Source organism: Cetorhinus maximus, chromosome 4, assembly GCF_964194155.1.
Source record: "Cetorhinus maximus chromosome 4, sCetMax3.hap1.1, whole genome shotgun sequence".
In the NCBI taxonomy this organism is placed as follows: domain Eukaryota; kingdom Metazoa; phylum Chordata; class Chondrichthyes; order Lamniformes; family Cetorhinidae; genus Cetorhinus; species Cetorhinus maximus.
This window is the reverse complement of record NC_135882.1, coordinates 32,740,156-32,756,542: the sequence shown is the minus strand read 5'-3', so window position 1 is coordinate 32,756,542 and position 16,387 is coordinate 32,740,156. Positions and strand designations below refer to the sequence as shown.

The window sequence follows — 16,387 nt, the reverse complement described above, 5'->3', positions numbered from 1 at the left end:
AGCAGGTGAACGTTGAGGTAATCAGGTTAGAAGACACATCTCCATTCACTGGGACATTATCTCAGTTCTGAATAGGAGCATAAGGCACCCTAACACCACCACCCCCCAACCAGATCCACCCCCGTCTGTATAAAATAAACAAACAACCATTATTAACTGCTCATTAAACTGTCAATCAAAACAAAGCCTTGACAGCTGTGTCAACAGCCCTTACTGAACTAAATTCATTAGTGGGTTTGGAACTCAGCCATGCACTCATAATGGATTCTATTGCACATCTGTGTAAACTACCCCTGCTGAGCTGAATCCATTAATGAGGCTTGGAGCTCAACCAAGCATTTGTAATAGGATTCCAAAGCACAACTGTGTCAACAAAGCCTCGAGGAGTGAAAACATTAAACCCTTTGAAGTAATGGAACATATGGGCCATCTGTTCCACTGCTTCAAAAGTCTTTAACAGATGGTTGTACTGTCAAAGAAAATATTAAATCACAGAGGGAAATTGACACATTAAAATCTTGATCAATACTGTTGAATGCAGAAGAGCACTTTATCCACTGAATAAAGTACTCTAACACATGTTCACAATGCTGTTCAATATAATGACCATTTATTTTTTTCTAAACAAATTCCTATCCTTAATAACTCCATTAAAATATACTTAAACTTATGATACACCATTACATTATGACATGTGAAGCACCTTTTAAATTTACCTGTCAAAAGGTTCCCAACTCCAGACTAGGCTTTTCCCATGGTTCACAATTCCTCTGAGGTGCCATGAAACACATCTCCTACCAAATTGGGCCCGAATCCCTATAAACAGCAAGGGGTCTAAAATGCCGAGACCCACAAATGGAGGAGCCAAGGGCATGACTGAAAAATCCCACATGACAGGAATGAGGGCAGGAATCTGGAAAATTCCTTTTTTAAATCCCAAGTGCCTCCACTCTGCCACAGATATTGGCATGAAAATCCAGCGGTATTCCAATTTCAAGGCTACTTTGTTTTTAGAACTTGTAGCCTAATTTCACCCAAAACCAATAAATTATCTGCAGTACTGCAAGCATTACATTTAAATTGGTTTTGAAATTAAGATATTAAAATAAACCAAATGTGTTATTTTCTCATAATCGTTGCTAATTACTACCTAACAATTGCTCAGTGATTGCCTTGGATTCGATAATTCTGCACGAAGTCATCATGCATTTAGCATACGAACCACCCTGACTTGCACTGATGCCTGCTGCTAGCAAGCAAAGAAGCAAGACAGAAATGGAACTGTCACTAGAACAGTCATGAGAGTAATTGATACCCGAGGATGGTTTTGTTCTCAGGCTCGAGATGACAGTTAAGCATCTGTCTCACAATTCATAATGTTGTCTGATGAAATAATGGTTTCTGGCGTATATTATTGTTTAGGTAATTAATGAATGAATGAATGCTTACAATAATAAGATAAAACAGAGAACAGCCGACAGAGGTAAGCAGATGTTAGTTAGAAACAAGATTAACGACATCAGACATAGATAAACATGTTCATTCTAGTCTGACATGATTTACAGGGGTAAAACAAAATAAGTAGTCTCAAATAGGACCAGCTGCGATTTAAAAAATTATATAATACCATAGCATAGTAGTTTATGTTAGTGGATTAGTAATCTGGAGAACAGAAATTAAAATTCTACCATGGCAATTTTAGAATTTAACTAGATTTTGAAAAATCTGACAAATGCTGGTATTGATAAAAGTGACAAGGAAGGTGTTGAATTCTCATTAAAAATAACAACTAGTTTACTATTCTCTTTTGGGGATGGTCATTTGCCATCTTTATTTGGTCTGATTTATATGTGACTGCAATCCCACGCCAACATGATTGACTCATAACTGTTCTCTGAAACGGCCTAGTAAGCCACTCAGTTGTATCAAAGCACTATCACCACCACATAGTCAAGGCAGCTAGAGATAGGCAATAAATGCTGGTCTTGCCAACAATGCCCAAGTCCTAAGAAAAAAAATTAAAAATGATAAATAGTACAGTTTAGGATACATAGGGTGGAATCGTCCCAGATTTGCTCTAAGTGCAGCAGCGGTCAGGAAAAACAATATTTTACCCGCTGGACGCAATGGCGTTCAAACATTGTATCATCCCAATCCTGCCACATTAATTATGCATTCCCAGGAAACACATTTTCATTCACCTGCCATCACCATCACCTTGCCACTTCCTCATGCCGGGCGCCATAATAAAAAATGCAGCAGTGTGCACACCTCTCAGTGCTTCCAGCCCAGGACTGCTGCATGGAAGACATGGCCTCAAAAGGCAAGAAGACTGCAGCCCCCTGCCACACCACCCCCTCCCCAGTTTAACGACGGATCCCTCGAGCACTTTTTGGACTCAGTGGAGGCCCGTCGTGATGTTCTCTACCCCTGCCCTGGCCACAGGAGGGACAGCAACATCACTAATCCAACATGGCAGGTGGTGGCAGTGGTGGTCAGCGCCAATGCTCTGCAAAAGAGGACAGCCACCCAGTGCTGCAACACGATGAATGGTCTCATCCGTTCTGCCAGGGTAAGTCACTCTTCTCATCACTCTCAACTCCCACACTCACAAACCCATCACACATCCACAGGGATCTCACACCTCAAGGGACAACACCACTCGCTGTCCAGGGAAGTGGTGGCATAGTTGTATTGTCACGGGACTGGTATTCCAGAGACCAGCGTAATGCTCTGAGGACCCTGGTTCGAATCCCACCATGGCAGATGGTGAAATTTGAATTCAATAAAAACCTGCAATTAAAAGTTTGATGATGACCACAAAACCATTGTTAATTGTCACTTAATGTCCTTTAGAGAAGAAAATCTGCTGTCCTTACTTGATCTGGCCTACATATGACTCCAGACACAAGGTATTGTGGTTGACTCTAAACAAGGGCAATTAGGGATGGGCAATAAATACTGGCCTGGCCAGCAACACCCACATCTCATGAAAGAATTAAAAAAAACACACGCTCACATCTCCATCAGGCTCATATCCTCTGGATCTCATGTCCTCAACCCATCCATGTCTCTGTTCATCACACAAACATTCCTCCAGCCAAGAGTACTCCTCCTCCATTGACGAGCTAGAAAGAAGCTGCCTGGAAGACCCATCACAGCGCTTACCCACATCCCCTTTGCCTGTGAACCCCTCAACCTTGTCATCTGTCACCGTGGAGGGAGCAGCTGGCCCACAGGAGGCCAGCTAAATTGCCTTGGCTCTCCAGAGGACCCATGCCAATGGCATCGAAGGCAACAGGGCCAACCATTGCACAGGCTGTCTCCACCCCTGCTGCGGGTATCAGGGCAGCAACTCAAAGTCTTAAGAAATTCTGATCACAGTTGGCTGCACGGGTGAACACATTTTGTCAATTTACAATCTGAAAACATATTTGCTTTCAGACTTTGCGAGTCCTCCCACTGCATTTCCCCACCTGCCCCCCCCAACCCCCAACCCCCACCCCCCCCCCCCCACCCCCCCCCCCCACCCACAGCAGCTCAGCTGCATGCAGCCAGACCACAAGTGATTCTGAAGGGAGGTGTGTGTCTGTGCGCGTGTGTGATCATCAGGGTCTTGCGGAGCCTCGTGCAAGCACTCTCCCATGTGTGCGAATCCTTCTCTTATCACAATCACCTCATTGTCCTGAGCATTTTCAATGCTGCCTGCTGGGGTTCACTTTCAGTTGTCCATCTGAGCTGATCTGTATCTCCATCCACCCATTGATCACACTCCCATGCAGCACTTGATCTCACCCAACATGACTCTCATCCCAATTTCAATTTAGACAGCATTGCTAGTGCTACAGTTTTTCTTTCGCTCCCCCGTCCTTTCCCCTCCCCACATTCATTCATTTCCTTTCCCCCATCACTGTTGATCCCCCCCAGCATCATCTTCCACCCTCCCTCCATGACTTACCAGTTACAACCCTTTTCTTTTGGGGATGTCCAGGCGAACGTGCACATTCCCTACCATCCTGAAAATCCCACCCCATCCACATTAACCTCCCCAACCTTTTCCTTCCCACCCCCATGGTCCGTATCTGCCTCCGAGTCCCCACCAATCACCCTTGCTGCCCCTTCTCCCAATACCGTCGAATCCTCACCCTCCCACCCTACCGCCTCACTCTGCCCTCGGTCATTCTCATCATCCCCTCGTACCATGCCCAACCTCAGTTCGCTCCCCAGGAGGCAGTCATGGACTCATTAGAACCCTCCCTCCTTTGCACGTTTACCTGGACATTTCCCCCTTCCGGACTCCTTCCTCGCTTGAAACTCCTACCCTCTCTGGACATCTTCCCCCCTTTGAACACCTTGCCCCCCACCCTTGTCTCTCCTTCCCCGGCCCCTGACCTCCCCTCCTTAGTTTTTCCCCCTTCCTGACTCCTTCAGACACCCTTACTTCTCCCGCCATGCTTACTCCTTCCCCTCTCCGGACTCCTTCCTCCACCCTTACTTCTTCTTCTGCCCTTACTCCTTCCCCCTTCCTTACTCCACCCTTACTCTCCATATTCCTTCCTCCCTCTGCACTCCTTCCTCTCCCGGATCCTTCCCCTCTCCTTACTCCTTCCCTTACACTTCCAACCCCCTTACTCCTCCTTCCCCAGTTGCTTCTTCTCCCCTGTTACCCTCTCCTCCCCCTGTACTCTCTCCCAACCTCCACCCTGACATGATTGTTGCCCCCTGCCTACCTCACCACCCCCTCTGAAACCTTCTTTCCCCCCACCCCCCAACACCTTGCAACCCCACCCCCCTGACATCTCTTCCTCTCCCAGTCGATCCTCGACCTTCCACTCCTATCCTCCGGTACATCTTCCCCTCCCAAACACAGCTGGACCTTCCTCTTCACCCCCTCAACCATCGTCCGTTGTGAGCAGACCCTCAACAGTGACTTTCCGTCTTCGGTGAGCTGCTTCGCACCAGAGCCATGTCCATGAGAATCCACCCAGCATGCCATGGACATTCCTCCAATGTGCCATTGCTGTCAGGCTCCAGCATCTTCTGCTCCTCGGATGTCCGCAACGTGAGCAAGGTGCTGGAGGTAAGTCACGACTTCTGCACATCACACTTCTCAAGACATGTTCTGCGCCTGCGTGTTTTCCCACTGATGTGGGCGGACGATCCAGTGTGGGGGGGTGATTCCGGTGGTCTGGCCTTATAATGATCTGCTGATATATTAAAATGAAGCTCCTGACATCTGATGGCAGGAAATGCGCCCCACCATTGACGGGCAGAGCGGACAATTGCAAACTGGTTTCACAACGTAGCGAAACTGATTTTTGGCCTTCTTGCCGTATTGTCCGCTCACGCTGCTGAACACGCCCAATGCCAGCGGGCATGGAAAATTATGCCCATAGTATTGGACCAAAATTTAAATGGCATAATATTTTTTGAGATTGATGCATTTTTATATATTTTCAGCTAAGAATTTTTTGAGGTGAATTATATTCATAAGTTCAAGTAAAACAAGAAATTATGAACTAAAGTGAGACCTGAATCAGATCAGACGGATTCACTTCACCAGTTCAGACACCTTCCCCCATGACCTAGCTACTGAGCACTCTGCCATTTATGGAACTGAGCCATATAGAAAAGGAAGATCCCAACTTTAATACCCACTATTTTTTCCAGTTAAGCCAACCTCAACCAGGGTGACCATATAGTTGTTACAGCTAGCCAGAAAGGCTAACTAATGTGGCTAACAAAGGGAAACTAGATGGCAACAACAACAGCAACTTGCATTTATATATTGCCTTTAAAAGGGTAAAATGTTTCAGAGCACATCGCAGGACTGTTATCACACAACATTTGATACCAGCATCTTTAAATGGTAGAATAAGCTTGAGGAGCTCATAGAAATATAAGAACAGGAGTAGGCCTTTGAGCCACATTAGGCGATGTTAGGAAAGATGACCAAAAGCTTGGTCAAAGAGGTAGGTTTTAATGAGTATCTTAATGGAAGAAAAAGAGTTAAAGAAACAGAAAGGTTTAGGAAGGGAACTCCACAGCTCAAGGCCTAGGCTGCTGAAGGCATATTTGCCAATGGTGGAGTGATTAAAACTGAAGATGCGCAAGAGGCCTGAATTGCAGGAGCACAGAGTTGAAGGAGGTTACAGAGATGTGGATGAGCGAGGCTGTGGAGGGAATTTCAAATTTGAGGTATTGCACTGGGAGCCAATGTAGGTCAGCAAGTGTGATGGGTAAATGAAATTTTGTGAGAACTCACTGCTTTTAATCCCTAAGTAAATTCAGTACCAGAGAGCTGCACTAAATGGTAGTGAGAGTCAGAGATAGGACTATACTACTGTCACACCCATTCTCCACTGCCAGTCTCTTTGAGAACACTTTGCCACCAGGAGCTTTAAATGGATGCATTTATCCACACAATTTTATCACTCCTTTTGAAAATTATGTAGCTTTAGGTTGAGGACAGGATCTGTCTTCATAGTGATGCTCCCATGGTGGAAGAGTCTGCCAATGTTTATAGCCAAGGACCCAAGATGAAGAATGGTAATTAATCCAATGCACTGGCAGACTGAGGATGTCTGTTGAGCCATACCCCAGTAACAGCAGCTTCAAGAGACAAGTGAATGAATTCTTTAAAAAAAATGTATCACCAAGCAATCACCATTTTGTCAATCTTCATTAAACAATACAACATTTACGATTGGAAGCTGTACAGGAATAAGTGCACAGTTACATCTTAAATCCCAGTTACATCTTAAATCCCATTTGTTTAGCTATAATTTGGATACCTACAAGCACTGCATGTAAAGCCATCTTACAGCACAAATGTAAAAGTAGTGCTGGTGTATGGAACCAAAGTGGGAGGTATGTATTTTATTTCTGTACAACAGCCTAAAATAAATTTAATTCATATTGAGTGAAAGTACAATGTTGTTGTTCCAACTAATTTACTTGTTGTTGAACCATGGATTTGGGTCTGTGGTGATCCTGCAAACACTGTACAACAAGGATCTTAAGATGGGGAAGGCACATGCCAGAATGACAAGTTCTTAGAAATTTCAGCTATCATCTTTGGTTCAGCGTCATTGGCCTCTTCTGTAAGAAGATTCTATGTCCCTTATGATCAGGATTTGGCATTACAGCCCCAATATCATATGAGAGCATAATAAATAAAGTATCGTAGGAAATAAACAATATTCTATAATCTTCCACATGCTCTTTCCTGCCTTTCAAATGTGACCTGATTAATACTCGAATGAAATAGGCCAATGAAAAGCCAAGGAGCTGGATTATTTTTCAGATTATGTGACTAAACAGATAAGTGAATCCTAACTCATTCCATAAAGGTTTCTGTAACATTCAACAACAAAATATGCTATGCTGTCTTTGTTAGTGAATTGTCTCCCAAACATTCTTTGACTCAATCGCTTTGCTCTGTCCTAATCTTCAATTTTGAGGAACTTCTATTTGTCCCTGAATTTCTTGGAATGTACTTACATAGAAATCACAGTGTTATTTATGTGGGCTTCTGCACTGAAATCTCCTGTGTTTGGCAACACTGGAATTTAAAAATCTGCATAAAATGAGCACAAAAGCAACATTCCCTATTTACCATGACAGCTTCAGTGCCTTGAGACTTTGCTTAAGTACAGTGCAAGTCCTTGTCAGAAAAACAGTTTAAAAGTTGGAAGAAAATTCTATCAAATTCAGAAATCTCAAGAATGCTGATATCGGGTGACTCCAAGTCATATGGTGTCTAAATATTTTGGTATAAGTCTACACTAGAGCGTTATTCACACAGATCTAGGGGTGCGGTTCAGTAGCAGCAGGTTTTGGTGGATGCTTCCTGAAAGTACGCAAACCAAGGACATTTGCATGTATTGCTGTTTCAGTGGAAATCAGCGTGCACCAGTTACTTGTGTATTCCCTAGTATAAAAAATTGCAACATTGCTTTTGCAACTGAGCTAAAGCTTTCCAGGAAATTGCAGGTCTGTGTTGTGTATAATCATTCACAGAAATAGAAACTATTTACAAAATGGAGGATTTGAGTTGGAATAATTTCCAAGCAGTTTATTATGTATCAAATGTCCTTAGATATATTGACTAACTAACTAATACACCGTGAATTTCCTCCTGATGTATACCCAGCTACACACAGAATCTAGGTGTAAACAAGTCAAACAGCATTAAAAAATTACAGAAATTTGGGCATAAATGAGTTTTGCCCATTGCATGATCATTTTTTTTGAGACACAAAATGGCATTTTACACCTGGTGCTTGAAAACAAAACTTTGTACATTCAATCTGTGTTTGTATCCAGAATAACATCTGGAACAGATGTGACAGGAGGAAAGATTAGCACAAACAAATCCAATACTTCCCAATTCTTTTCATTTCCCTGGACTTTGCATCAATAGATAAATTCTACAGACTCTGAGAAATTTGGTTTCCTCCAAAGCTGGACATGCTGTTGACAATAGGCTATATAGCATAGCAAGGCAAGTGGGGCAGCACAATATAATATTGCTGACTTTTACCTAGAGCTGTAAACCTGTCCTTGCTGTCAAGTACATGAAATGGGAAGAGTCAGCTGAAAAAAGTATAAAAACATACTTTAAAAAGTAAGCAAAGAGGGTTCATGCAAGAATTGATTTTTTTCTCCCTTTGACTATTCCAAAGCTCTCCTAGCTGGTCTCCCACTTTTCTACCCTTTGTAAACCACAGTTCATACAAAGCTCTGCTGCCTGTAGCCTAACTGCTTTGAACTCACATTCAATTATCATTGTACTCATTGACCTTCACCAGCCCCCAGTCCTGTAATGCCCCAGATTTGAAATTCTCCTCAGTGATCATATCCCTCCATCACCTCATCCCTCCCCACCTCTGTAAATTCTCCAACCCCACAATCCTCCAAGATCTCTGCATTCCTCCAATTCTGGCCTCTTACGCATTATTGATTTCCATCACTCCACCATTGTGGTTGTGCCTTCAACTGCCTAGGCTCTAAGCTCTGGAGTTCCATATCTAAACTTTCTGTCTCTCTACTTTCCTTCTTTTAAGACACTCCATAAAACCTATTTATTTGACCAAGCTTTGGGTCAACTGTGCTCATAACTTTTTATATATCTCCATGTGAAATTTTGTTTGATAATGGTCCTGTGAAACATGAGTTATTGTTGTGGCCCAATTTCCTCTTCCGAACCCAAAGATTCCGATGTCAAATTTAGCAACCACATTGTCATCCTGAGATAAATTAGTCATTATAGAAACATTATGGATCTTGTAATTATCCACTTGGAGAAGTTGTTTAAGGGTTTGTTTCTGATTCTTCCCTTTTTGCCGTTCTCAATTTTCTTTCCTTGAGTTCCTTCCTCTTCTGAAGGCACTGACTCATGTTGGATTACAGTTCACATGTGTGCAACCCACAAGTGCATTGCCGAAATGCCATTCTTCATGTCATCAAGTAAATACGGCACAGGAGGAGGCTATCTAGCCCAATGCCATTGAGTCCATGCCAGCTCGCTATAGCACAATTCAGTGAGTCCCATTTCCTCATTTTATCCCAATAACCTTCTTTATTTCCCATCCAATTTCCTTTCGAAATCATTGATCACCACTATTTCCGACATCCTCGTAGGCAGTAAGTTTCACACTGTGTAAACAAGTTTTTCCTGACATTCCACTGCGCCTCTTGCCCAAAACATTAAATCTGTTTCTCTTAGTCTTATATCATCAGCTAATGGGAACAGCTTGTCTTTGTCTACTTTACCTAAACCTGTCATAATCTTATACACATCTATATCAAATTTCTCCTCAATCTCCTTTGCTCCAAGTAGAACAACCCCAGGTTCTTCAACCCAACTTTGTAGCTAATATCCCCCATTCCTGGAACCATTCTGGTAAATCTCCTCTGCACCTTCTCAAGGGCCTGCACATCCTTCCAAACTTGTGGTGACTAGAACTGGACATAATGTTCTAGTTGTGGCCTAACTATAAAGTTTCAGCATAACTTCCCTGCTTTGGTACTCAATACATCTATTTATGAAGCCTGAGATCCCATGCACTTTGCAACTCTTTCAATATGTCCTGTCACATTCAAAGATCTATGCACATGATTCCCTAGGTCCCTCTGTCCCTGTATAATCTTTAGGACTGTGCCACTAAGTATAAAAGCACTTGTACTAGCACTGATCCTTAAGGAATGCCACTGTCTGCAATCCTCCAGTCTGATAAACAACCATTTACCACAACTCTCAGTTTTCTATCCTTTAACATTTTTTTTTACCCAAGTTACTACTTCTTTTCTAGTGGTATCCAGCACTCTGTCTCATTTATGCTCCTTATTCCTCTTCTCTACTTCTATATGCTGTTGCCCATCCCCAGCCAATTTAGTTTAAATCCTCCCCCACCTCATTAGTGAACTTCCCTGTGAGGGTATTAGTCCCAACCCTGTTAAGGTGCAACCTGATCCTTATGAATAGGTGCCTCCTGCCCCAGAACTGATCCCAATGTCCCATTCATCTGAAGCCATCCATCCTGCATCAGGCCTCAAGCCATGCATTGATCCTCCCTATCTTCCTGTTTTTCCTCTCATTGGCGTGTGGCACTGTGAGCAATCCAGAGATTGCTACCTTAAAGATCCTACATTTTAACATTCTCCCTAGCTCCTCATATGTGACTCTATTGTACCAAGACGTACATCAAGAACTATTGGATCATGATCAAGAATAGGAACTTTAGTTATATTCTTTTTCCCCTTCCTCTGAGGCCAATTTTAGCGTAGTCACCAAAGCAGATCTGAGATTGACCCTGGGGTCTTTTGATCTCCGCGGTTCAGTATCACATTAATTGTTGAAATTACCCAGTGAGCCATCAGGTGGGCTCTCTTTATTTTTATAGCCAGCTCAATTTTTTTTCCCAATTGTCTACAAATCTTTCTACGTTAGTGGTAACCAAGGACTGCCAATTCAGCATTCAATAGTGCAAACACAGCAAACAAAATGTTTTATGTTAAAGATGTTTGGGCTTTGAAACTGGGTATCATTTCTACATTTCCTACGATCCTAAACCAGATCAGTGATAGTTACACTGATGTAACTGCATCTGGTTTCAGTGTTTGGATTTCTATTTTTGATTGAAACAAATGTTACTTTGGTTTAGTATAGTGCAAAGATTATAGGCTTCACTAATTGGCAATTGGCCTACAGTCTTTTTAACTCCTGCGCAGTTTTGTCTTTGTCAATTTATATTATGAACGCAATTTGCTCAAATGTATTGTAAGTGATACATTATGGGGTTAGGACAGTAGTACTCACGGCAAAGCTCAGAGGCCATTTGTGACCTACGTCTGCCCCACCATATATCGCCCTTGGCTCCCTTGAAGCTGTGATGCCTTTAGGCCTTCATTCACAGCTTTATCCAAAGTGACACGCACAGTGTCTCTCTCATGTCGAGCCGCAAAATATAGCCAGGAAATGTTACTCATAAATGAGGGTCTCTCAGGTTTGGTAGAGCATGTGAGACAGCCTTATTCAAATAAATATTTAATAGACATATTGGTCTTTTATCTTTATGCATTTTGTTTCTCTTCCGATGGGACAGTGTCTGGTTCCCACTTCCCAGAAATGCATGATTTAAATCATCTGGAAGAAACATAGGTGTAAATTCATATCCTGTTGCTCCCAATGCAGTATACATCTGATGGGTTGGGGGCACTCAGCAGAAACTTAGTGCGCCGCATTGGATAAGAAGGTATAAGCTTGGTAAATTAGTAAACCAGTATTCAGAGTTTTATTTATATGTGGTTAATAAAATACCCTGACAGAAAAACCTGGTTCCGTTGCTGCCATGTTTTTGGTGCTACGGGTACCAATATGGCCCAAACTGGCATCCACGCCATGTGCACATATTTCTAGTGTAGGCAATGGTAGATGCCATTTTGGTGAAGGCATTAAACGTAGGCAGTGGAAGCATGCAGTATAATTGTAGATTGTGATGTCAATCAATGGGTAATGCTAAGTTAACTCTAGTGGTGCCTTTTTCAACCTCCAGGCTCCAACTAATGCTTTCTCTTAACTTCAAACAGCTGAACATTTGTCAGGAGCAGGCAGGACCCCCCCAGCCACATCAGTGCTAAAGGTATCATCAACTGCATTCAGGTTAGTTGCTGTTGATGCTAAGTTAGAGTTTTTGATGGCTTGTACTGTTATTTAAAGTTACAGGCAGTGGTGTTGCATGCAGTGAAAGTCTTGACATTTCACTTCAAGGGTTCTGCTCAGACCATTTGCTCCCAGTCATGGGTGCCGTAGCTACCATCACTTTGACCTGCAGCATTCCAGGGAGGCTGAGCAACACAGAGGAAGATAAGCAGTTCAAAGAGGGAAGAGGGGGAGGAGGGGAGAAGGGCTCTCAATGGGGCGCCATATCCACCCAGGTCTTCAAGGAGCAATTCTCCTATCTCAACCTAAACAAGGATGTGAAATGCCTCCACTCACAAAGACACAAATATGCCACCAGTTGCAGGCTGAGAATGGCGCTGTCAGTAACTATGAAGGTGACCATGAACATGCACTTCTTCATGTTGCGCTACTTCCAAGCTGGAGCAGAGAACATCGTAAACACATAGTTTGCTGTTCACTATGGCATAAGGAAGGTGACTGATGCACTGTATGCAAAAAGAGGGGAACACATTTGAGTTTTCACTCCAGAGACAGGCAGGTGGAACGTGCACGTGCTTCACCAAGAGACCGGGCTTCCCCAAGCTGTAGTGTCATTGAGTGCACCATGTTGCTTTGAATTTGCATTCGGCATTCCCCAAAGATGTATCCCAACTGCATAGGGTTTCATTTGCTCTATATACAGCTGATGTATGATCATACTCAGCACATCATGGAGGTCACTGCCTAATCATGATGCATTTATTCTGTGCCAGTCCACTATGCCATCAGCACGTGAGCCATCACGATAAACCAGAGAGTGGCTACTGGACAACAAGGGCTATCCACTCACCACCTGGGTTTATAACCACCTATACACATATGGGCTGAACACATACACCAAGAGTCAATGCTGCCACACAAAATGTTATTGAGCAGGCCACTGGGGTACTGTGGCAAAGCATCCAATGCTGGAATGTTCTGGAGGGGCCCTGTAGTATTCTCCAGAGTGCCACAATTCATCACTGTCTGCTGCATACTGTACAACCTTGCTGTGATTAGGGGACAGTCCTTGCAACCAGGTATACAGTGAACAGCTGAGGAGGAGGAAGGGTGGAAGCAACTGACACATTATCTTTCTGGCTGTGCAACGCATGATCTGCTCATCTGACAATGGTACCAGTGAATGCAACCTCAATTCCCATTGAGCAACTGTTCCACACCACAGCAGAAATTGCCCATTGCGGCAGAACTTGTATGAAACCTTGCCCTCCTGCAAGCTGATATCTGTTTTTTACCTAATAATTGGCTTTGTGTAATTCAAAATTTTTGTTTGGGACTGGAATATGTCGCTTTCAAACGTAACATGGAATTCAAAAGTATTATAATTAATTTTTTCCCAGAGAATTTTTTAGTACAAGATTACTAATTAAACTCCTTGCACAGTACTACATCTAAAATAACTTTCTCTGTAGTTGGTTCCACAATTTATTGTTTGCTCCAGGAAACTGTTGTGAAAGCATTCTACAAATTAATCTTCCAAACCATTTTTGCCAATTTGATTTGTTCAGTCTATATGAAGATTAAAGTGGCATTGCCTTTGTTACAAGCTCCAATTATTCCTTGCTTTATGTTGTGTCCAACAGTGTAACTACTATTAGGGGGCCTATGAACTACTCCCACCAACGTTTTCTGACCCTTGTTATACCTAACCTCCACTCATGTTGATTCTACTTCATGATATTCTGATCCAAGATCCTTTGTGACTACTGTCCTTATGTCACCTTTACTATCAGGGCTACTCCTCTTTTTGCATTGGTTTGTCTTTTTGAAATGTTCTGTACCCTGGAATATTTATTTCCTAGCCTTGATCACTTTGTAACCATGTTTCTGTAATGGTGATTAGACCTAAACCATTTACCTCTATTTGTGCCTGTTTATCTTATTGTGAATGCTTCACGCATTCACAGAAAGAGCCTTTAATTTTTTTTGTAACTACTAATCTTTGCCCGGACCTTATTTATTGATGCGCTATTACTGTTAAACTTTCTGTCTCTTCTTACCCAATCCGCTTGTCTTTAACCAAATTGCTACACTGCTCTATTGCCTCGACTTTTATCTTTAGATTTCTAAATCTCCCTTCATCTGACCACCCCTCTCCCCGACAAAATTTTAATTTAAAGCCTTAACAACAGACCTAGTTGTTAGATTTTCCTGAGAACTGACCTCAGCTGGGTTTAGGTGGAGCCCATCCCAATGGAACAGCTTCTTCTTTTCCCAGTACTGGTGCCAGTGCCCCATGATTCAAAACCCCTTCTTCCCAGACCGCTCTTTCAGCCACACATTAATTCTCTTTTCTTGTTTTTTTTAAAGCAGGACAAACAAGTGGCAGATGACCCTAGTGGGGTGGGGGGAAGGGATCGAAATGGGCTAAAAGGTGGAGATAAAACGCTAGTTTTAAATATAGGTGGGAAAAGAAAAATATATTTAAAAAATATAAATTATTGGAAAGGGGGTGGGGATGGAGGAGAGAGTTCATGATCTGAAGTTGTTGAACTCAATGTTAAGTCCAGAAGGCTGTAAGGTGCCTAGTCAGAAGATGAGGTGCTGTTCCTCCAGCTTGCGTTGAGCTTCACTGGAACATTGCAGCAGGCCAAGGATGGACATGTGGGCATGAGAGCAGGGTGGAGTGTTGAAATGGCAAGTGACGGGGAGGTCTGGGTCATGCTTGCGGACAGATTGAAGGTGTTCGGCAAAGCGGTCACCCAGTCTGCGTTTGGTCTCTCCAATGTAGAGGAAACCGCATTGGGAGCAGTGAATGCAGTAGACTAAATTGAGGGAAGTGCAAGTGAAGTGCTGCTTTACTTGAAAGGAGTGTTTGGGCCCATGGACGATGAGGAGGGGTGGGGTGGGGGGGGAGGGGGGAGTAAAGGGGCAGGTGTTCTGATGAAGAGTCATACAGACTCGAAACGTCAACTGTGTTCCTCTCCGCAGATGCTGTCAGACCCGCTGAGATTTTCCAGCAATTTTTGTTTTTGTTTCAGATTTCCAGCATCTGCAGTATTTTGCTTTTATTATAATTCTCTTTTCTTGTTGACCTTATGACAATTGGCCCGTGGCTATGCTAACAACCCAGAGATTTATTACCTTCTGCATTTTAATTTGTACCCTAATTCCTCAATGTCTGAGCAGAACATCATTCCTAGTTCTACCTATGTGATTGTTTCCCACATGGACCATGACAATTGGGCTCACTCCAAGTTCATCTCCAGCCATGAGGAGACATCTTTAACCCTGGCACTGGGCAAGCAACACAATCTTAGGAGCTCCTGGTTGTGGCTCCAAAGAACATTATCTATCCCTCTGACTATACTGTCCCCTAACACAACCACATTTCTTTCATTCCCCCAACTTGAATGGTACCTTCCACTATGCTGCTATTGTCAGTTTGCCAATCCATCCAACAGTCCTTGTTTGCAACCACACGGTAGCAAGTAGTTCATATTTGCTGGTCAAGGGCCAAGGCTCCTCTATCGCTACCTAATGGCTTCCCGCACCTGCCTAATATGCAGTCACACCCTCCTGTCTCTGACCATGACCAACTCTAAAGTTTTACTTATCCCTTCAGTGCTTGCAGCTCTCCCTCTCCAACTCAGGAGTTTTGAGCCCAAGTTGTTCAAGCTGCAGGCACTCGGTTGTCCAGGAGTGCAATGCTATCCAGAATCTTCCAGGTGTTGCCATCACGGCACGCCACCTGCCTGGCCATGTCTGTCTAACCTAATTTAATTGCTTTACTTTAATAAATTTGTAATAAGATAAGTAATTGCAAGTTACAGTATCCTAGATTGGAGACAAGAGAAAAACACTCACCAGCAACTGGAGGTGAAACAAAAAAAATAAAAAGCAGTGCCTCCTTCTCCCTCTGTGCCGGATTCCCACTTGCACCAAATTCTTGACTTCAGAACTAGTTAAACAAAGCACTTTCTTCCCCGATTGCACTGTGCCATAGAAAATACTCTATTTATATAGAGAGCTTATGACTCACAGTGAAGATACAACTGTTACATCAGCTTTCTGCTACAGTAATAATACTTATTCAAACAACCATTTCCAGCTGATTGAGAGTTAATTGCCAATGCCTCTGAGAGACAGTTTGTTAACTAGTTAACTAGGTTCTGTTAATTAGTATTTTTACACTTCAACCTTTTCAATGCCTTCCTTAAT

The 16,387-nt window shown here is 43.0% G+C and overlaps 1 protein-coding gene across 1 annotated transcript in view; it reads right to left on the bottom strand.

The window, feature by feature from the left end:
- Window positions 1-16,144, bottom strand: part of LOC144679564 (dendritic cell-specific transmembrane protein-like) — a 29,268-nt gene extending 13,124 nt beyond the window's left edge. The window contains exon 1 of the mRNA XM_078540063.1: window positions 16,034-16,144. The gene's annotated coding sequence lies outside the window, so the exon portion shown is untranslated. The remainder of the gene's footprint in view (window positions 1-16,033) is intronic.
- Between the last annotated feature and the right edge of the window lie 243 nt (window positions 16,145-16,387).